At 38.0% G+C, this 16,756-nt stretch overlaps 1 protein-coding gene and 1 pseudogene across 4 annotated transcripts in view; one reads left to right on the top strand and one right to left on the bottom strand.

Moving 5' to 3' along the window:
• The window catches only part of Fgf13 (fibroblast growth factor 13), a 517,884-nt gene that overhangs the window by 369,227 nt on the left and 131,901 nt on the right, over positions 1 to 16,756 (top strand). The gene's annotated exons all lie outside the window — the stretch shown is intronic.
• LOC116096034 lies at positions 6,699 to 6,789 on the bottom strand (annotated as a pseudogene).

Raw genomic sequence — 16,756 nt, 5'->3', positions numbered from 1 at the left:
TTGTTGGGTATCTCTGGAATTACAGGTAACTTTTACCCTGTTGATGTAGGTCCTGGAAATTGAACTCAGGTCCTCTGGTAGAGAAGTTCCTGTGGTTAATCTCTGTGGCATCTCTCCAGACCCTCAGGTGACCTTCTTATATCCTCTGATGAATTTTGTGTTGAAGTCTATTTTATCAGAGACCTACTACACCTACTTACATTAGGGTTCCATACTTGGTATATTCTATCACATTGAGGACATATTCCATTATGATCCTTTGTTTCTTTCAAACAGAAAACAGTTGGATCTTGTTTTGAGTGCATCCTGATAGTCTGCAGTATTCATGTAGACATTGGAGACTTTCCATTTAGGAGTATTGATGAGAAGGAACTGCTTATTCATAGACTTCTTGCCTGGCTGTCTCAAATTCATTACCTTTTTTACTTTTTAAAATTATTTTATTCTTATTTTTGTGTCTGTATCTGTGCATGAGTATGTGCACATTAAGTGCAGGTGTTTGTGGAGGCCAGAAGAGGGCCCCAGATAGCCATTACTGTAGTTACATGCAGTTGTAATCACCCTGATGTGGTTGCTAGGAACTGAACTCAGGTCCTCGGCAAAAGTAATATGCACCCTTAATCAGTGAGCCATCTCTCCAGCCCACTAGTATATTTTTGAAATGTAAAATATATCATATAATCACTTCTAGAACCATCTCCAGAGCAGAATATGGAATAATCCAGAAAAATTACTATAACAAAGGAAATGGTGTTTAAAACCTCAAAAGAGCATATTGCTAACTTATCATCCATTAAGTTCAATGTTCAAAATTGTTAAATAACTCCACCCTCCTACTGTTAACTGGAAGATTCAACAGATGCACTGCTGGGCCCTTGGGACATCATCTCTTTTTTATGTCCATTCTTACTGTCCACTTAATACTTCATGGGCAACCTATAGTCTAATGTTGACAAATTCTCCATAATCTGGATCCCAAGCTACAGTCAAATGTGAAATACATATTTAGCTTCTCATTCCAATGGTTCAGAGTCTTAGCCTACGGCAACACTTCCAGAGCCTTGCTCATAGTAACCATCTAAACCTTTGACAGAACTCAGAGGCACTTCAGATCTGCCTCTGCAGCTAGAGGATGCCTCTTTGGCATGATAGCCACGAGAGTTCTAGCAGAGCACCTGCCAATGTTAGTCCACAAGTACTCAGGACCTTCTGTAGTTCTGTATCTAGGAGAGACAGAAGCAGAAGTCACTGGTACAACACCCATGCTGGCCTACTGTTGTAAAGTCCACCAGAACTTGGCCCTAGATGAAAACATTTTTTCTAAGGGCAGCAGATGGAAATCAGGCACTAATCAAGACTCAGACAATTGCTTCTCCAATTTCCCCCTAGAGACTTTCTAGATTAATGGTCACTTCCTTCCTGCTGGCCACAGAATGGAGCTTGATAACACCTTCATTATGTTCTTGCTCACCAATAATGATCATCAGAGGAATGTCTGTTTTCTCACAATAGTGCGGCTGGGTTAACAGTTTAGGGTTGTTTTTATAAAGCATCTCTCCTTGATCCTTGCATCTCACAGTTCTGTAATTATCTTCAAACATTCTCAGAGAAAGTTCTTTTGGGGTGTGGCCACAAACACTTGGGTCTGTGTTTCAAACCTTCTTACCAGAAATCTTCATCTTCTGCTCCTCACAGTAGAAGATTCTATCTACTCCAATGCTCAACCCCACACAAAGTACATTTTTCCTTCAATTCTCTTCTATATTGCTGGGATAGTGGTGATAAATTGATGAAATTACTTTTCATCTAGGAAGGTCTTTCTTTTTGTAACTATTCATCCCTTTCTCGAGCCAAATCTCTGGTGTTTTATTTCAAATTAGTGAGCAGTATATGAAACTCCTGAGTGTCTTCAAACTGCCAATTTGCTATCCCCTTCCAGATTGTGTTTTAAATATGAAGGAAGAAGCTACAAGTGAGAAGACAGATGAGTGAGGTCTTAAGTAGAGCTAAAAGCAAATAACTCAGGACAGAGAAGAGAAAAGGGAAGGGAGGAGAAAAGACATCGACTCAGAATGAATTCTAGGTTTAGTAGCAGAAATGTAGAGAATTTTCATGTTTCATGTTCCTAATTTATTTTGCATTCATGAAATAGAGTTGTAGTTTTGGATTTTAGATTCTGGAGTTTTTATATCCATAGGTATGCATCCCAGTTATGTTATTTACTAGCAGAGAGAACTTTGACAAATCCTTTTTTCTTTGTATATGTAACTTCAAAATATTGCCATGGTGATTAATTGAAATTATTTAATATTTGAGAATTGCCTAGACTATTAATAGCTATGTGTTATGACATAAACTATCTCATAAGAGTCTTTCTGTTTGTAAATTATGTTGTATTTAGAAATGTTTTCATATAGTATAATTTGATCTTATTCTTTTCCATCTCTCAATTCTTCCCAAATGTCTTATTCCCTCTCAAACAAGAACAAAAAATAAGATCAAAACAGACAAACAAAAAAGACATAGTATATCAAAACAAAACAGAAAATTTACAGAAGAAAATGGAATCCATTTGTGTTGGCTAGTTACAATCTTAATAATGTTAGATGAAAGTATACTTTTCAAACTGCCTAGTAAACTTTATGGTATATAACATTTAGTCAATATTACTATAAATTTAGTAGCTATTCCTTTCATCCTCAGGATATTTGATAAATTCAGCTTAATCTCTTACTTTGGGTATACATAGCCTAAGGTGAAGGCACCCAGGGCCGGTGTTGGTATGGGCTAACTGGGTATGTTGATGTCAAAAATGGAATGAAACATCCCGGGTAGGCATAAGGTGATCTGTCCAAGATCTCCTAGCCTGCACTGGCTTGTTATACTGGAGCTCTACTTGTTTGCAGTGTTATGGACAAGTTTCTACTTTATTTTTTAACGTAAAGGTTTGAGTGTCTTTCTAGTGTAGGCACCCACAGTAGTAAAGAATTATTCTAACTCATGGACAGAATAGCATACATCCATGCTCTAAGATAAAACCATACCCTGGGAAAAGAAAACATTTTCAGGTGTCTAATATATGTTAATATGATCACTCAGAAAAAAATGAAATTTGAAATAGAAATCATAGTTCTAATTTTTCAGTAGTTGTTAGAATAGATGCTTTTATCATGATGGGAAAACAAATACAAAGAATTAGGAGTGCCATCTTGTGGAATGATGTGTTATTGCCATTTAGGAGCCAAAAACCAAAAGAAAACACTAGCAGCAGCTGAATGTTTTCTTTGCATCATCAAGACACAATCTGGAAGGAATTCTTGATAACCACCTGTGGAATTAAGAAATTAGAAGTAGGGTATTTTTCAGGTGAAAATTTAGTTAAGGTGAATGTCACCTTCACAATACATCTGATTCATCACTCATTGATGATTTGGAAAATGAAGAATATAATATTTAAGATGTCAAAAACAGACTAGCTCTTTCTTATTTGGGCCTTATCATCTTTACTTAGTAAGCAAGTTGGGATTTTTTAGTTTCTACAATGATTAATTTACTAAAAAGTAATAAATCATTTAAAGATCATAAAGAATATAGGTAGCTCTAGAGCTTGTGAGAGTTGTCTATTTTCTATTAAATTGAGTAAATACATTTCTGATAGTTTTAACATAAAACAATATAAGATAATATAAAGCAATACACATATATTATATATATTTCATATCACTTAAGTTAAAAATATAACCCAGGAGCCAAACATGATCACTACCTTTTAGCATTTAGATGGTAGAAGCAGAGAACAATGAGTTCAGATGAATCTGGGCTCCACAGCAACATCAAGGCACACTGGAGCTAATTAGTGAGACTTTGTATCTCAAAGTAAAGGGAGAATGTGTGGCTCTGTCATAGACTGTTTGGCTAGCAAGTTCAAAGCCCCAAGTTCGATCCATAGCACCATAAGAACAACTCTGCTACTTTGTGCAGCTGATGAGACAAATAAGAAAGGGTCTCCAACTTCAAGAATTTCAATATTTTTTTATTGACTTTCAATTTAAATGTGGAGACTCAGCATGCACTCTGATCAGCTCAATGCTGTGGAATTCTTGAATTCTCATTCAATGTCATGAAGAGTTTGATTTGATGATGGCTAAGAGCAAGTAGTCTGGCACCAGCGCCTGTTTTGTTTGTTTGGGTATGAATATTATGATTTGCCAGCTGTACGACTTTGGACAGACAGCTCTAACTTTCTATGCCTCATTCACCTCATCTGTAAGCTGGAATCATACACCACTGATGTCACAGGGAGACTAAATGTGGCAATATTTGCAAACAACTTATAGTAGCAGCTCCTCACATCACTGTCAACACCTTGTAAGCTTTGCATCCTCATTAGCATTGTCATCATTACCTACCATCATGATCTCTGTCACTACAAAGGCACGATTTGACTGGGCCTTTGTAGTGTAAATTAAATCACAAGGTTTATGCTGCCTTTTCCACATTTTGACCAATTTACTGTTTAAGTTTCTGCTCTTCTCAGTTACTGTGTAGAATATGTAAGAACACCCTTACCTATTTCTTTCCACTAGATTCTGTCCTCTTGAAATTCAGGACCAGAGACAGGTATTTAAGAAAAGACATGGGGAACTGAAAGGACAGAACATACTGAGACTGAGACTCATGTCTCTACAATATCTGGGACTTGCATGTCAGCTGTGTGTAAGAGAAAGGCAAGATCTGGACCATTCCCATCTGCTATTGTGCATGCTTGTGAACATAAAGCTAAAGGAACATGGAAGAAGCTAGAGAAAATCACCAAATGGACTTGTTTGAGTAGAGTACCATCTGGTGAGGTGGGGATTTGGTCATTGCTAAGTGTTATGAGTCCTCAAACTGTGATAGCACCCCTCTGTGACATCTACTTTCTAATGAATTAGTCAGAATTTAATTATTGTGATATTCCCAAAGCTTTAGAGCAGAAAACTGAGACTATAAGAGTAACCTGCTATCAAATAAATGCAGTCCAAATGCACTCTGGTTGTAATGCCTGAGTCTCGTAACAGTTTGTTCAACTCTGCTTTGTGAACTGTTCGTCAGATGAGTCTCAAGATCCAACTTCAGTGTTTCAAAGATCTTGAGCTGTGGGGCTCTTATTACTAGTGTTTAATGTTTTAGAATATACCCTTGACTGAGACTGTTGGAAATGTACCAATTTCACCCACCGTGAAGTCTGCATTTGCTTCTCTGGCTTTTAGGAGACAAGTGAGAGCAGGGACTCTCTGCAAGGACTGCATGTGGCTGAGTGGGAAGAGCAGTCCTGTACATTGGGACTGATTTCAGCCACACTACACAGTGCAGAACAAGCTATATGGAGGGACTTAGAGAGTTCATGGCTCTTTGTGAAATGACTTGCATCCTATTGTGTGGGTCTTTCTTTTAATTTCCTGTGACAACTATTATTTACCTGTACTATGTCTCAATGCATCTGCATTTTTCTATTAGAAATTACTTTTTTGCCAAAATATAGACAAAGCATCCACTTGAAATTAAAACAACAAAGCAGTTATTTCAGGTGATGATGCACAAATACTATTCTCTTCTGCTGTGGTTTGAGCCCATATATACTTTTATGTTTAGTTCTGCCAGAAAGCCACAAAAAATAATGTGTTTCTAGATTCAGTTGTGATCTAATAATTGGAGAGGTCACACAAGCTTAACATAAGGTCTATGTGGAGCTGGAGTAGTTTATGAATTTTAAAGTGTTTCAAAGTAATGATCCATTAAATAGGTCACAGAAACTACATATATCTTGGTTAAAATCATAGTTAATCAATTTGTCTGAGGCATCAAGTTTTTTACTCACAATGTAGTGATCGGAATCTGCTTTTAAATAGCAAATAAAACAAAAAAAAATCTGCTTTTACACCTCCACTTATTTATGATTGAACTTAGCAAAACCTTTCCAATATCATTTTGAAGAATTTATTTTATTTTATTTTATTATTGCATGTGCACATGTGCATAAAACATAGGCATGAGTAGTCAATCACGTGTGAGGGCAGAGGAGTGCAGATGAAAGGAGACATACAGTCTTTTCTCCTTCTGAGTTACATGGGATCTGGAGGTTTAACTCAGGGTCTTAGAATGGAGTGGCTAAAGCATCTTGGTAACCCCCAATGCAGTTTTTAAAATAGCAGTTAATACTGGCATGATTGGTAAGTGCATGCACCTTCACTAGGGAGGCTGATATGAGAGGATTCCAAATATGACATCTGCTTAAGCTATAAAATAGAAGTGAAAAGGAGAAAAGGGAAAGAAAGAAAATTAATGTGAAGAAGAGATGGGGAGGGGGGAAGAGGTATGACAGAAGGGAAAGAGGGGACAGAGACCAAAAGAAGTTAAATGAAGGCGAGCCTAATGTCACGGCACTGATATGCAACATAAAGAACCAAGGTAAACAGCTCCAAACTTCTGCTTGGTTAAAGCTCTAGCTAGAGTTGGGGGTGGCACATGTACAGCCTTGCCAGAGTTCTTTTCTAGCAGCTGCTTTCTCTTCTTTTGTACTTGAAAGAAAGAAGCTCCTGTTAGGTAAATGGCTCCAGATATAAAAATAAGAGTAGACATGAACATATTAGCAATACTCATGTCTACAGTGGTTATTCTTTTTAGGTTATCACATCAATTCCTGCTTTTATTTTTAAAAAAGTATGAAACACACCAGGAATTTGCACAGGGACCATGCTAATCTCTGTATTGTTCCAATTTTAGTATATATTCTGCTGAAGTGAGCACTAATTCTTGCTTTTATAAAAGCCTCACACAATGATATTTATATACTCCTCCAGGTAGTATTTGAAGCACTGCATTTTAAAGGATGCATAACATGTCTAGGCTGTCTGGAAGCACGCAGTGAAAAAGCTAACCAGTTAGCAGCATAATCATTCTCTGCTTTTCACATTAACAGTTAAATGAGTGCGTTCCCACAGCCTCCACAGAACTGCAACCCAACCTTGATGTTCTAATATAAATCTTTCCAAAGTTATTGTCATCCCCTCCTTTGGGAAAGAAAAATGTACTTTCTGGAAGCTGGAGAGATGGCTCAGCAATTAAAAGCACTTGCTGCTCTTTCAGAGTACTCAAGTTCAATTCCCAGCGCCAACCTGGTGGTTCCCAACCATCTGTAGCTCCAGTTCCAGAGAATCTGGCATGCTTTTCTGCCCTCCACCAGCATTAGACCCCTGTGATACTCACTTATACATGCAGGCAATCTCTCATCACATTCGTCACTGTGTTCCTTCTTATTCATATCATCCTGAAATCAGAGATGGAATAGAGTATTATCAATTGACTCCCTTAATTCCTGACCAAAATGTGCCTTTTATCTGGAAGGGCAACAGGACATTTTATGATAGTTATCCTCTGTAACTGTTCATACACAAAAACATCATGTTTTGGACTTCCAGATTTACCAAACAAAAATCAAGGCTATTTAGTTAAATTTGAAATTCAGAGAAACAACCACAAAATAATCTTTAGTAGCATTAATCCTAAACATTGAATAGGACAGAGAAATTTGAAGATACAGTTCATCTAAAATTCAAGTTTAATTGGGCATCTTCCATTTTATCTGGCAACCCTTAATGTGATTTGGAAATAATATCCAGATCACATAGACAAGAGACATCAATAAAACCAATTTTAACTAGCATCTGCAGAGTGGGAATCCTGCCTACTGATCACTGCTTCCTTCAAGATAAATGAGCAGCAGATGTCCAATTTGGTGAGTGGGCTATCAGCTGAGTATAACCAACTTACAGAACAATTTCAGTAAGAGAAAGGAAATGTGCTAATTGTGTTTATTTGCATAAAGTGTGCTTTTGTTTACTGTATTTTATACTTATTTAATTCAGAGTCCAAAAGGTCACAAACAGAGACCAAATGGTGACATAAAATCCCCTGTTCCAGTCTGGGTCCCAGCTCTCTAGTTTCCTAACACCCCCCACTTTGTGGGCATGTGCCTGGTTCTTGCCAATGTGTTCACTCCCACATGTGCGAGGCCATTTGTTATAATATCCGTAAAGACTCTTGACTATTGGCCTAGACTCACACAAACATGATCATTTGCAAAGTCACTGTTAAGTGTAATGTGTTTTTCCGAGAATGCAGAGGTGGAAAGGCTGCTTGCTGCTAAGAAGTGAGAGTGTGAGGAGGGATAGATAAGGAAAGGATCTTTAGTAGATGTGCCCGTGTCATGATAGGGCTCATGCAAGGGACCCAGTGAATACTGGATTTCTTATTGACCTTTTAGGGTGTTTTTGTTGTTGTTGTCCCATGTAGCTCAGGCTGGACTTAAACGTGTTATTTAGCTGAGGCTGCCTTTAAACTCCTGGTACTCATTCTTTTGCCTCCAAAGTACTGGACCCCAGACCTGAAACAACTACTGTCACTCCCTTTTTACAGATGTGAGAACCAATATTGATATTTCAGAATGGCTAAATTCCTCATCATAGCTCCTGTGGTTAGTAAATAGCTGGGTCAGAATGCAAAGTCACATCTGTTTTGACCACAGCGCCTGCTTGTCATTATTATACATCAAGCTTGAAATACTCTGAAGCTTCTCCAGGACTTGTTTCTGTTAAGAATTCTCAGCTGTGGCACCCAGAATTTTAGAGTGATGGCTTGGAGTTTTTCTCCCTGAAGATTGTAGAGAAGAAATTTTCAGGCCACTCAAATTATCATTAATCATACCAATTCTTACTGAAACTAATAATGAAAAACTGAAGTACCATTTAGAGCCTTATTTCTCATAGCATGGTCCTTGGACTGACAGCATAAAATGAAGGATCTCAGGGCCCACGCCAGACTGCCTGAAAGAAATTTTGAATTTTAACAAGTTCGTAAATGGGCTTTTGTATACACGTTAAGCTTTGAGACACATCATTGAATGCTGACATGGGCTTATGTAGTACTTTTATCTTGGAAGAAAGAAATAGTGAGATTATTATTGTTTTGTTCATTTTCAGAAGAAGGGAAAGAAGCCACTGCTGTAGGCTTACTGAGTCAATGGGAGGCTGCGAGGAGATTAGAATAGAAACAACCTCCCTTATTCAGTTCGCCTTTTTTTGTGCACAGTTGGAACATTAGCATTAACTGGAGTTACAGTATTCAAACACCTGCTGGAGAAAATAGATACCTTAATTTGCTCCAGTGTAAGGAAACATCAGCCCATTTCATCTATGCCTTTGTAGACATTATAAATTATGTGCAATTTCAAAAAGATATTTAAACACCCTAAATATGGGCTGCATTATCTGGCTTGTAATAGCAGTGTGACTAGCAACTGCAAAGGAAAACAAGTTTGCACTGAAACTGTGTCATCAGGAAACTTGGAATTGCCCCTCAGAAGGTTCCCTGTGTTCTCCAAGGTTTTTTGGTCAGCAGATAAACAACTGTGTTGAGCCTCTGGGCTCTATGAGACAGCGTTTTAGTTACTTCTCATGATGTTGAAACCAAAGAACAGACAAGAAGAATCTTAAGGAGGGGTTTATTTAGACTTTCACTTTGAGTTGATACAGTTCATCACGGTAGGTAAGGCTCTTCCACAAGGCAAGAGAGTGTACCTACAACTCCTCCTCAAGCCTCAGCTAAGGAGGAACTATGCACCTTTATTGCTTTTCAAGTATTCTAAAAGGGACAAATAGACAAATGAGATGCATGATATGTAGATCGATAGATAGATAGATAGATAGATAGATAGATAGATAGATAGATACATACATACATACATACATACGTACATACATACATACATATTCCTATTGGAATCTCTACAGAGATCTTAGAATACTGGTTTAGTTAATAACTGCATTTCATAAAAGAACACTATAAAAGAGACTGATGAACTCTTTGTGTGAAGATCTAGATAATACATACTTCAGGCTTTGCAATTTTAATTCTAGCTATCAAGTTTACTACTGTACTTAGAAAGCAACCACGGACTATACAAAACAAAAGAAAAAGAAAGAAAGAAAAAAAACAATTGGGTATGGCTGTGTTCTGATCAAACTGTACTTAGGGGCTCTGAATTTTAAATTTCATCTAATATGCATGTGCCATGAGATAGATATCTTTGAGCTGTTGGCAGCCATTTAAAATTCAAAATTTGGCTTGCTATGTGAAGTGCTTCCCGTGCTAGAATGAAGACCTAAGTTAAACACCTCAGCACCCACAGAAGAGCCAAGTGCTGCAACACATGTCTCTAGTCACTGTGATGAAATGTGAAGGCAGATGATTGCCAAGGCCTCACGAGACAGCTGGTCTAGCTGCAATGGCAAGCTATTCAGCAAGACTATTGAAAAAAATACGGTAGAAGAGTAATTGAAGAAGATTATGTCCACATACTCAAGCACACTGACACACACACACACCATACATATACAAATGAACAAATAAATGAAAATAGTTCTTGTTGCTGTTCTAAAGCAGAAGTTAATGAACTAGGTATGAGGGATACAATTTACCAATCCCTCCCTGCTGGAAGCAGATTCTGCCCTAGTGTAAGTAAAAATTTGCATATGTAATTAGAAATTTGCTCATCACCAAGTTTACTTTCAGGTGGAATACCTGAACTTGATTTTATTCATTGAGAGTTTGTGAGAGTTAGTTATACACATTTTCATCAGGAAGATCTACACAGAGTTCAGTGGCTCAGGCTTAGAGCTAAAATGTTGTCTAAGCTGCTACATTGTTATCCTGGGACTGTTTCAAGGCTCTTCAATGGTGGAAATGGCTTCTCAAAGGCTCATCATAAGCCAGACACATAGCCAACAAGGGTTCCTTTTGTAGAGCAAGGAGAAGGTTATTTAGAGTGATTCAGTTGTGGGAACACCAGTATTTCCCCTTTGCATCAAGTATCATGATGCCCTAAATATGCTGGAAGCATGGGTGCTTGTTGACTCAACCTACTCAGGAGTTCTGCTACTTAAAGTTTGCTGAGGCTGGAGCCTTCTTTAAGAATTCCTCATTTGAAACCTCAGCTCCAAAGTCCCTTAGCTTCACAGTGGATGGCATGAGATTTACTGAGCTTAGGTAGACTTAGACATTACTATTACTAATATTATTATGTGCCAGATGTTACACTGGGTGCATTTTGTGGCATGATTTCATTTAATCTGCACAAAAGCCTGTCAGGTAAATATGACTCTCATGTTCATTTTCTGCTGTAGAAACCTCAGGCTTAAGGATAGTCTGCATTTGTCCATGTTAAGTAGCTTGTTAAGTGATAGGGTTGGGCTTCAGTACTAAATAGTTTGACCACTGATACAGATATCTAAGACACAACACTCTGCAGCTTTCCCAAACACCAGAATCCAATCTCTTTACATCCTATATTTAATGAAGGGATAGAATCGATGTGGAGAAGAGCATAGATTTTTCTCTCAACTGCTGGCCAATGTTTTAAACATTTTTTTCTACCATCAAACAAGCTCTAACAAAAAATTATGAATTAGAAAACCAACTGTCTTTAATCAACATTTATTGTAACATGTTTTACTTGTATAGGAAAGGTTTATAAATAGAGATGTTACTAGTGAACTATGGGATCCTTCCACATGTAATTGAATAACAGTTAAACAAAATGACCTTGGGGACTTGGTATCAAATCAAAGGACACTGAGAAGTCATAATTATGGAGGTGCTGCCTAAAGTTATATTATGAGATAATACTGCCACATGCAGATTTCTAAGATTGTCTTATTCAGAAAGATAGGAGAGCTAAATACAGATAATGAAATTTAAATTAAGTGCAATTGAGTCCATTTGAAAATGCAGTTTTTCAGTCATACTACCCATGCTTTATTACTCAATGACCACATATAACATGTAATTATCATATTGTATAGTAAAGGTACAGAAAATTCCTCGAATCCCAGAGAGTTATATCAGATAGTACTGGTCTGGAGAAAAAGGTACAGAGAGGACAAAAAGAGACCTTTGATACCATTTACCACTAGATGTCAGCGAATGGGAAATGTGGCAATAAGAGAGGGAATAATGATGAAAGCTAGCAAGATTACTAGGATAATATATGACCAGGAAACTCAAGGATAGAAGAACATCAAAGAATGATGTATGGATCTCAATGTCAGATGCCACCAAGAGGACTTGAAGTTAAAGACTGAAAAATGTACTCTGGATTTTGATAAAACATTTGATGCCACCTTGGAGGGCACTGCTGACTTATGACTGGTACAATACTGAATAGTGGTAGTCCCAAGGCTCAGCTACTATTCTCAAGTCCAGTATGAAGATGTGGTGCACAGACACATCTTTCAATTTGCTTTTTGAGAATTTGATTTTGCCAATGGCTTTAATATCATGTATTACAATGTACAGCATGTCCCATAATTTGCCAGCTGTTCCACTGTCCCATTTAAAGCCTTTTGTCTTACCAATTTCCAGAGTAAAGGAAATGGCAAAGTGCTTAAAGCTCTGGAAGGAAAGTACTGTTAAACTCAACAGTAGTGATTGATTTGGGGATTGAGAAATTCTCAGGTATGGTGTCAAGCCAAAGACAAAGGGATAACTGTGAATATAAAAGGTCAGCCTGGAATATATAGTAAAATTTTGTCACAAAATAACATGCCAAATTCATAAGTATTCACTAAGTTCTGAGTGGCAAGTGTGAGAGACCTGACAGTATTGTGAAGATGTCAGAAATATTGTCATAGGCCTTGTAGTTGACTGAAAGTTTTACCCTATGTTTCTGTTTGTCGCTCTCAACCTTGTGGTTCTGCTAGATCAGGTCGGAGAGGAATATAAATCTGCATGTTCTGGAGCAAGAGTCAGGGTTTGGGGAAGAGAGAAAAACTGTTTTTGCTGCAGTGTTTGGTGAAGTCCCCAGGGAATGGAGGATGGGAGGCCAATCTACTGTATATGATCTGCTATAGGGATGGGGATGAGACTGGAGAAAGTGTAATGGAGGTCAGACGGAGAGTGAAGATTGCCCACCTGATTCTCAGACTGCTGTGGCCACTGGGATTCCAGTTAGAGAATGTTTCCAGGTATAAGTGGTTGACATAAAGCTGGAGTACCTCTGATAATGAAATTTGCCTTAATATTCGTTTCCAGAAGCAGGGAGAATCTTCCATTTTTGATTATGTTGGTCCTAATTTGACAGTTCTAGGGTTTGCTTTTTTGTTAGATTCTGAGATACTTCTCTTTTGGTAGAGTGGTGAAGAATCCAACAATTTAAATATGTACTCTCATTAAACTCTGACATTGACTCAGTAACTCATGGATAAAGGCCCCGTGATGTACTGTGATACAGGAAAATGGTTGGAGGCCTTGACAGGCATTATTACTTACTACTAGCTTTATGACCTTGGACAATGTAATCGAACATTCTGAGCTTTAGGGTGTTATGAGGGCTGGATGAAAATATATGAACAAATCCTCTAGCCCTCCGTCTTCTGGCCTCCAATGAATTCTCTATGAGGTGAATTTTTTGTTTTGTTTTGTTTTGTATTTTTGTCAAATCTCCAACATTCTGTTCCATTCACGTTGGGAGATCCCAGAGGCTCAGTTTTCCTTTTGGTTGGTTTTGAAACAGATACTCACTATGTTGCTCAGACTCCCATGATATTTGTGATTCTTCTGCCTCAGGCTTCCCAGTTTCAGGATTTTGAGTGGGTGCCACCACTCTGCGTTTCAGAACCTCGTTTCTGCATGTGACACCAACATCTAGGCAGTTTCTCAATAACTTCCTTCTTCTTTGCAAATGGATCAACACTGGAACTCAAAAGAAGAAAGGGCTTAATGTTGAGAAACAGCTTTCCACATGCTTGGTAAGAGACTTGAACTCCCTGTCTTCCCCTTCAGAACAAGTGTACATTATACACACAAAGACATCCAGAATGCCTGGTGTCACTTTTGTACTTATTGCATTTCTAATGAATGCAGCAGATTGATAGAAGACAGGGTAAATGTGATTGGTGATCTGGAAGCACTGGCTGTACATTATTTAGAGATTCTCATATAAGCATCTCTAAAAATTGATAATAGTTGCTGAGGTTGACAAGTTCAAGAACCAGGAAACTTATTTTATTTTAATAGTCATCGGCCAATATATCATAACTCCATTCTCACATAACCCACTGAGGCATGTGTCATGCCTAACAGAGTCCCTGGTACATAGCAAGGACCTATCAAAATCTTTCATTTGTACCATCAACATGGCTACAGATTGTTAGGCACAGAAAAGGAGTGATATGACTTTGGCCCAGAACTATCAGGAAAATTGCCATCTGTAGAATGTCTCAGATATTTTTCAGTCTTAGAACTCCCTGCACAGCCACAAATTATAGATGAAGAAGTGATATTCCAACCAGTGGCATCATTGCCCAAATTCACCAGGCTTCTAAGTAGCAGAGCCAATGTGGGTCTGACTTGTAACTTTGTATACTTTCTATTTTCCCATCCTACACTTGGGAAATAGGAGAACAGGATATCCAACCCCTAGCATAGTAGCCATTGTAAGTTAATTATTGCTGAGAGAAAGGGAATACATTTTCCTCAGTGGTGTAGTCATTGGTATGTTGCTCATAATCTGGTAAACAACCCTGTATCCATGTACATATAAGCAAATTAGTGGGTTACTAAAAAAAACATGATGGGGTATTTGGGGAAGAAGAAGGGTTCAAAAGTAAGTTACCAGGGAATGAGAAAAGAGTGTGGTGGTAAATATGATCAAAACACATTACATATATATACATATATATTATATGTGTGTATGTGTGTGTGTTAAATTATCAGAATCAAGTAAAACTACATATACTTATATTAATTTATTTTGTGGTGCCTGAAACATGTGCCACAATATACTTCTAGAATTCAGAGGTCAATTTGCATGAGTTGGTTCCCTCTCTCTATCTTTTTGTTTGTTTGTTTGTTTGTGTTTTGTTTGTTTTTGTTTTTCAAGACAGGGTTTCTCTGTGTAGCCCTGACTGTCCTGGAACTTACTCTGTAGACCAGGCTGGCCTCGAACTCAGAAATCCACCTGCCTCTGCCTCCCAAGTGCTGGGATTAAAGGTATGTGCCAACACCGCCCAGTTCTCTATCTTTTTTTAATGTGAATATTACTTCATTAAATACAACTTTAAAACTATATTCCAATAATACATGTAAATAATGAGATGAAGTTAAAACATAAGAACATTCTGCTATATCCTCCTGTGCACTAGTGAATGGTTTTCATCACCACATGAAGAATATGATTTCCTTGGAGACCAATGGTGCTAAGAAAGGCAATGAACTGTGTGGGTCTTGGGGATTTAACTCAGGTCACCCAGGCTTAGTAGCAAGCTCCTTTATCCACTGAGCCACCTCACTGGGCCCCTAAAATTATATACATTTTAAAAGAAATAGTACAGTAAGAGTAATGCAGTCCCTAGAATTTAGCCTCAGAGTGAGACAAGCTGAGACCATGCCAGGCAAGGCTAAAGGTCCCTCCTGCTGTCTATCCCTGTGACTCTTGCAGCTACATCTCTCTACACATTCTTTCTTTTCAGCCTATATTCACATGTCACTCTTTCCTTGTTTGCTCTTCCAGAGAAACAGGTGATGAAAAAGGCGCCCAGGAGGTGCCAGCCAGAGCTGTGCCCTGTTTTGCTTACTATAAATAGCTCTCTCAGGCAGTTGCCATACATGGCATGTTATCAGGAAGGTGACCAGTTGGAAATAATGCCTAAGGAGAAGTTAGGACTCCAATAGCTACTTGGTGAAAATGGTGCTCCCATTGTGGAAGGTTAGGGATGTCTATATCTTGAAACAAAAGTAGTTTTATCAGATTCATAATGTCATTAGAAGCCCATGACCAGGGGCAATCCAATTAATCAGAAAGCTGCTGCTTTATTTACAAGCAAAGCACACAGTAACTAAATCAATCTGCATTGAAACAGAGTGTAGAACAAAATTTAACTCTCCCAGCTTCTACTAATTTTAAAAGCACTGCAACAGGCCTTTTGCTAGCACTTCAGTCTTAAATAGTATATATGAAATAAAGGATCCTGCTTGTTTTTCAGGTCTGTCTGACATCCAAGTATATTTACATTAAAGTATATGCATACTGTTCTAAAGTGATTGATAAGGAAACTGGATCAGTATGAAGTTATTCACACAACCCCCATTTCAGTATTTTTCATTAGCAAATAGGAAAAAAATGATTGTGGATCTATCATTTAATTTGCATATGTGAAATAAGCATTATATGACGGAGAATGCATATATTGATCTGGCTGCATCCTTTGAACAAAGATGAATGCTTTTATTTATGAGAACTTTTGTAACAAACAATTGTGGGCTACACATGCTCTCTCACAACTTAAGATGCCTGAGGAAGGAGGACCAAGACCTGCCTGGAATACACAATGAATTCCAGGGCAGACTAGGCAAGAGTGTAGTCCTGTATTTCACAAGCATCACAGAGAAAGAAAAGAAATACAAATAAGGAAACAAAATAATAAAAGGGAAAAGAATAGAAAAGAGGGCTATGGAACCAGATGTTTCAGGACGAGTTATAGGAACATAATATCAAGAAGAGAGAACAAACGAACTTCCTGAATGGGAGGAGACACATAAGATACCTTTGCCATTTCTTGTTTTCATGGACTAGAAATGCTTAGGGGAGGCAGGAGAAAGGATAATAGAAGGGAGGAGGGGAGAGGAAGGGAGAAAGGGAAGGGAGGAGGGCATGAAGGGG

The sequence above is a fragment of the Mastomys coucha genome, chromosome X (genome assembly GCF_008632895.1).
Source record: "Mastomys coucha isolate ucsf_1 chromosome X, UCSF_Mcou_1, whole genome shotgun sequence".
NCBI lineage: Eukaryota > Metazoa > Chordata > Mammalia > Rodentia > Muridae > Mastomys > Mastomys coucha.
This window is presented reverse-complemented; position numbering and strand designations above follow the sequence as displayed.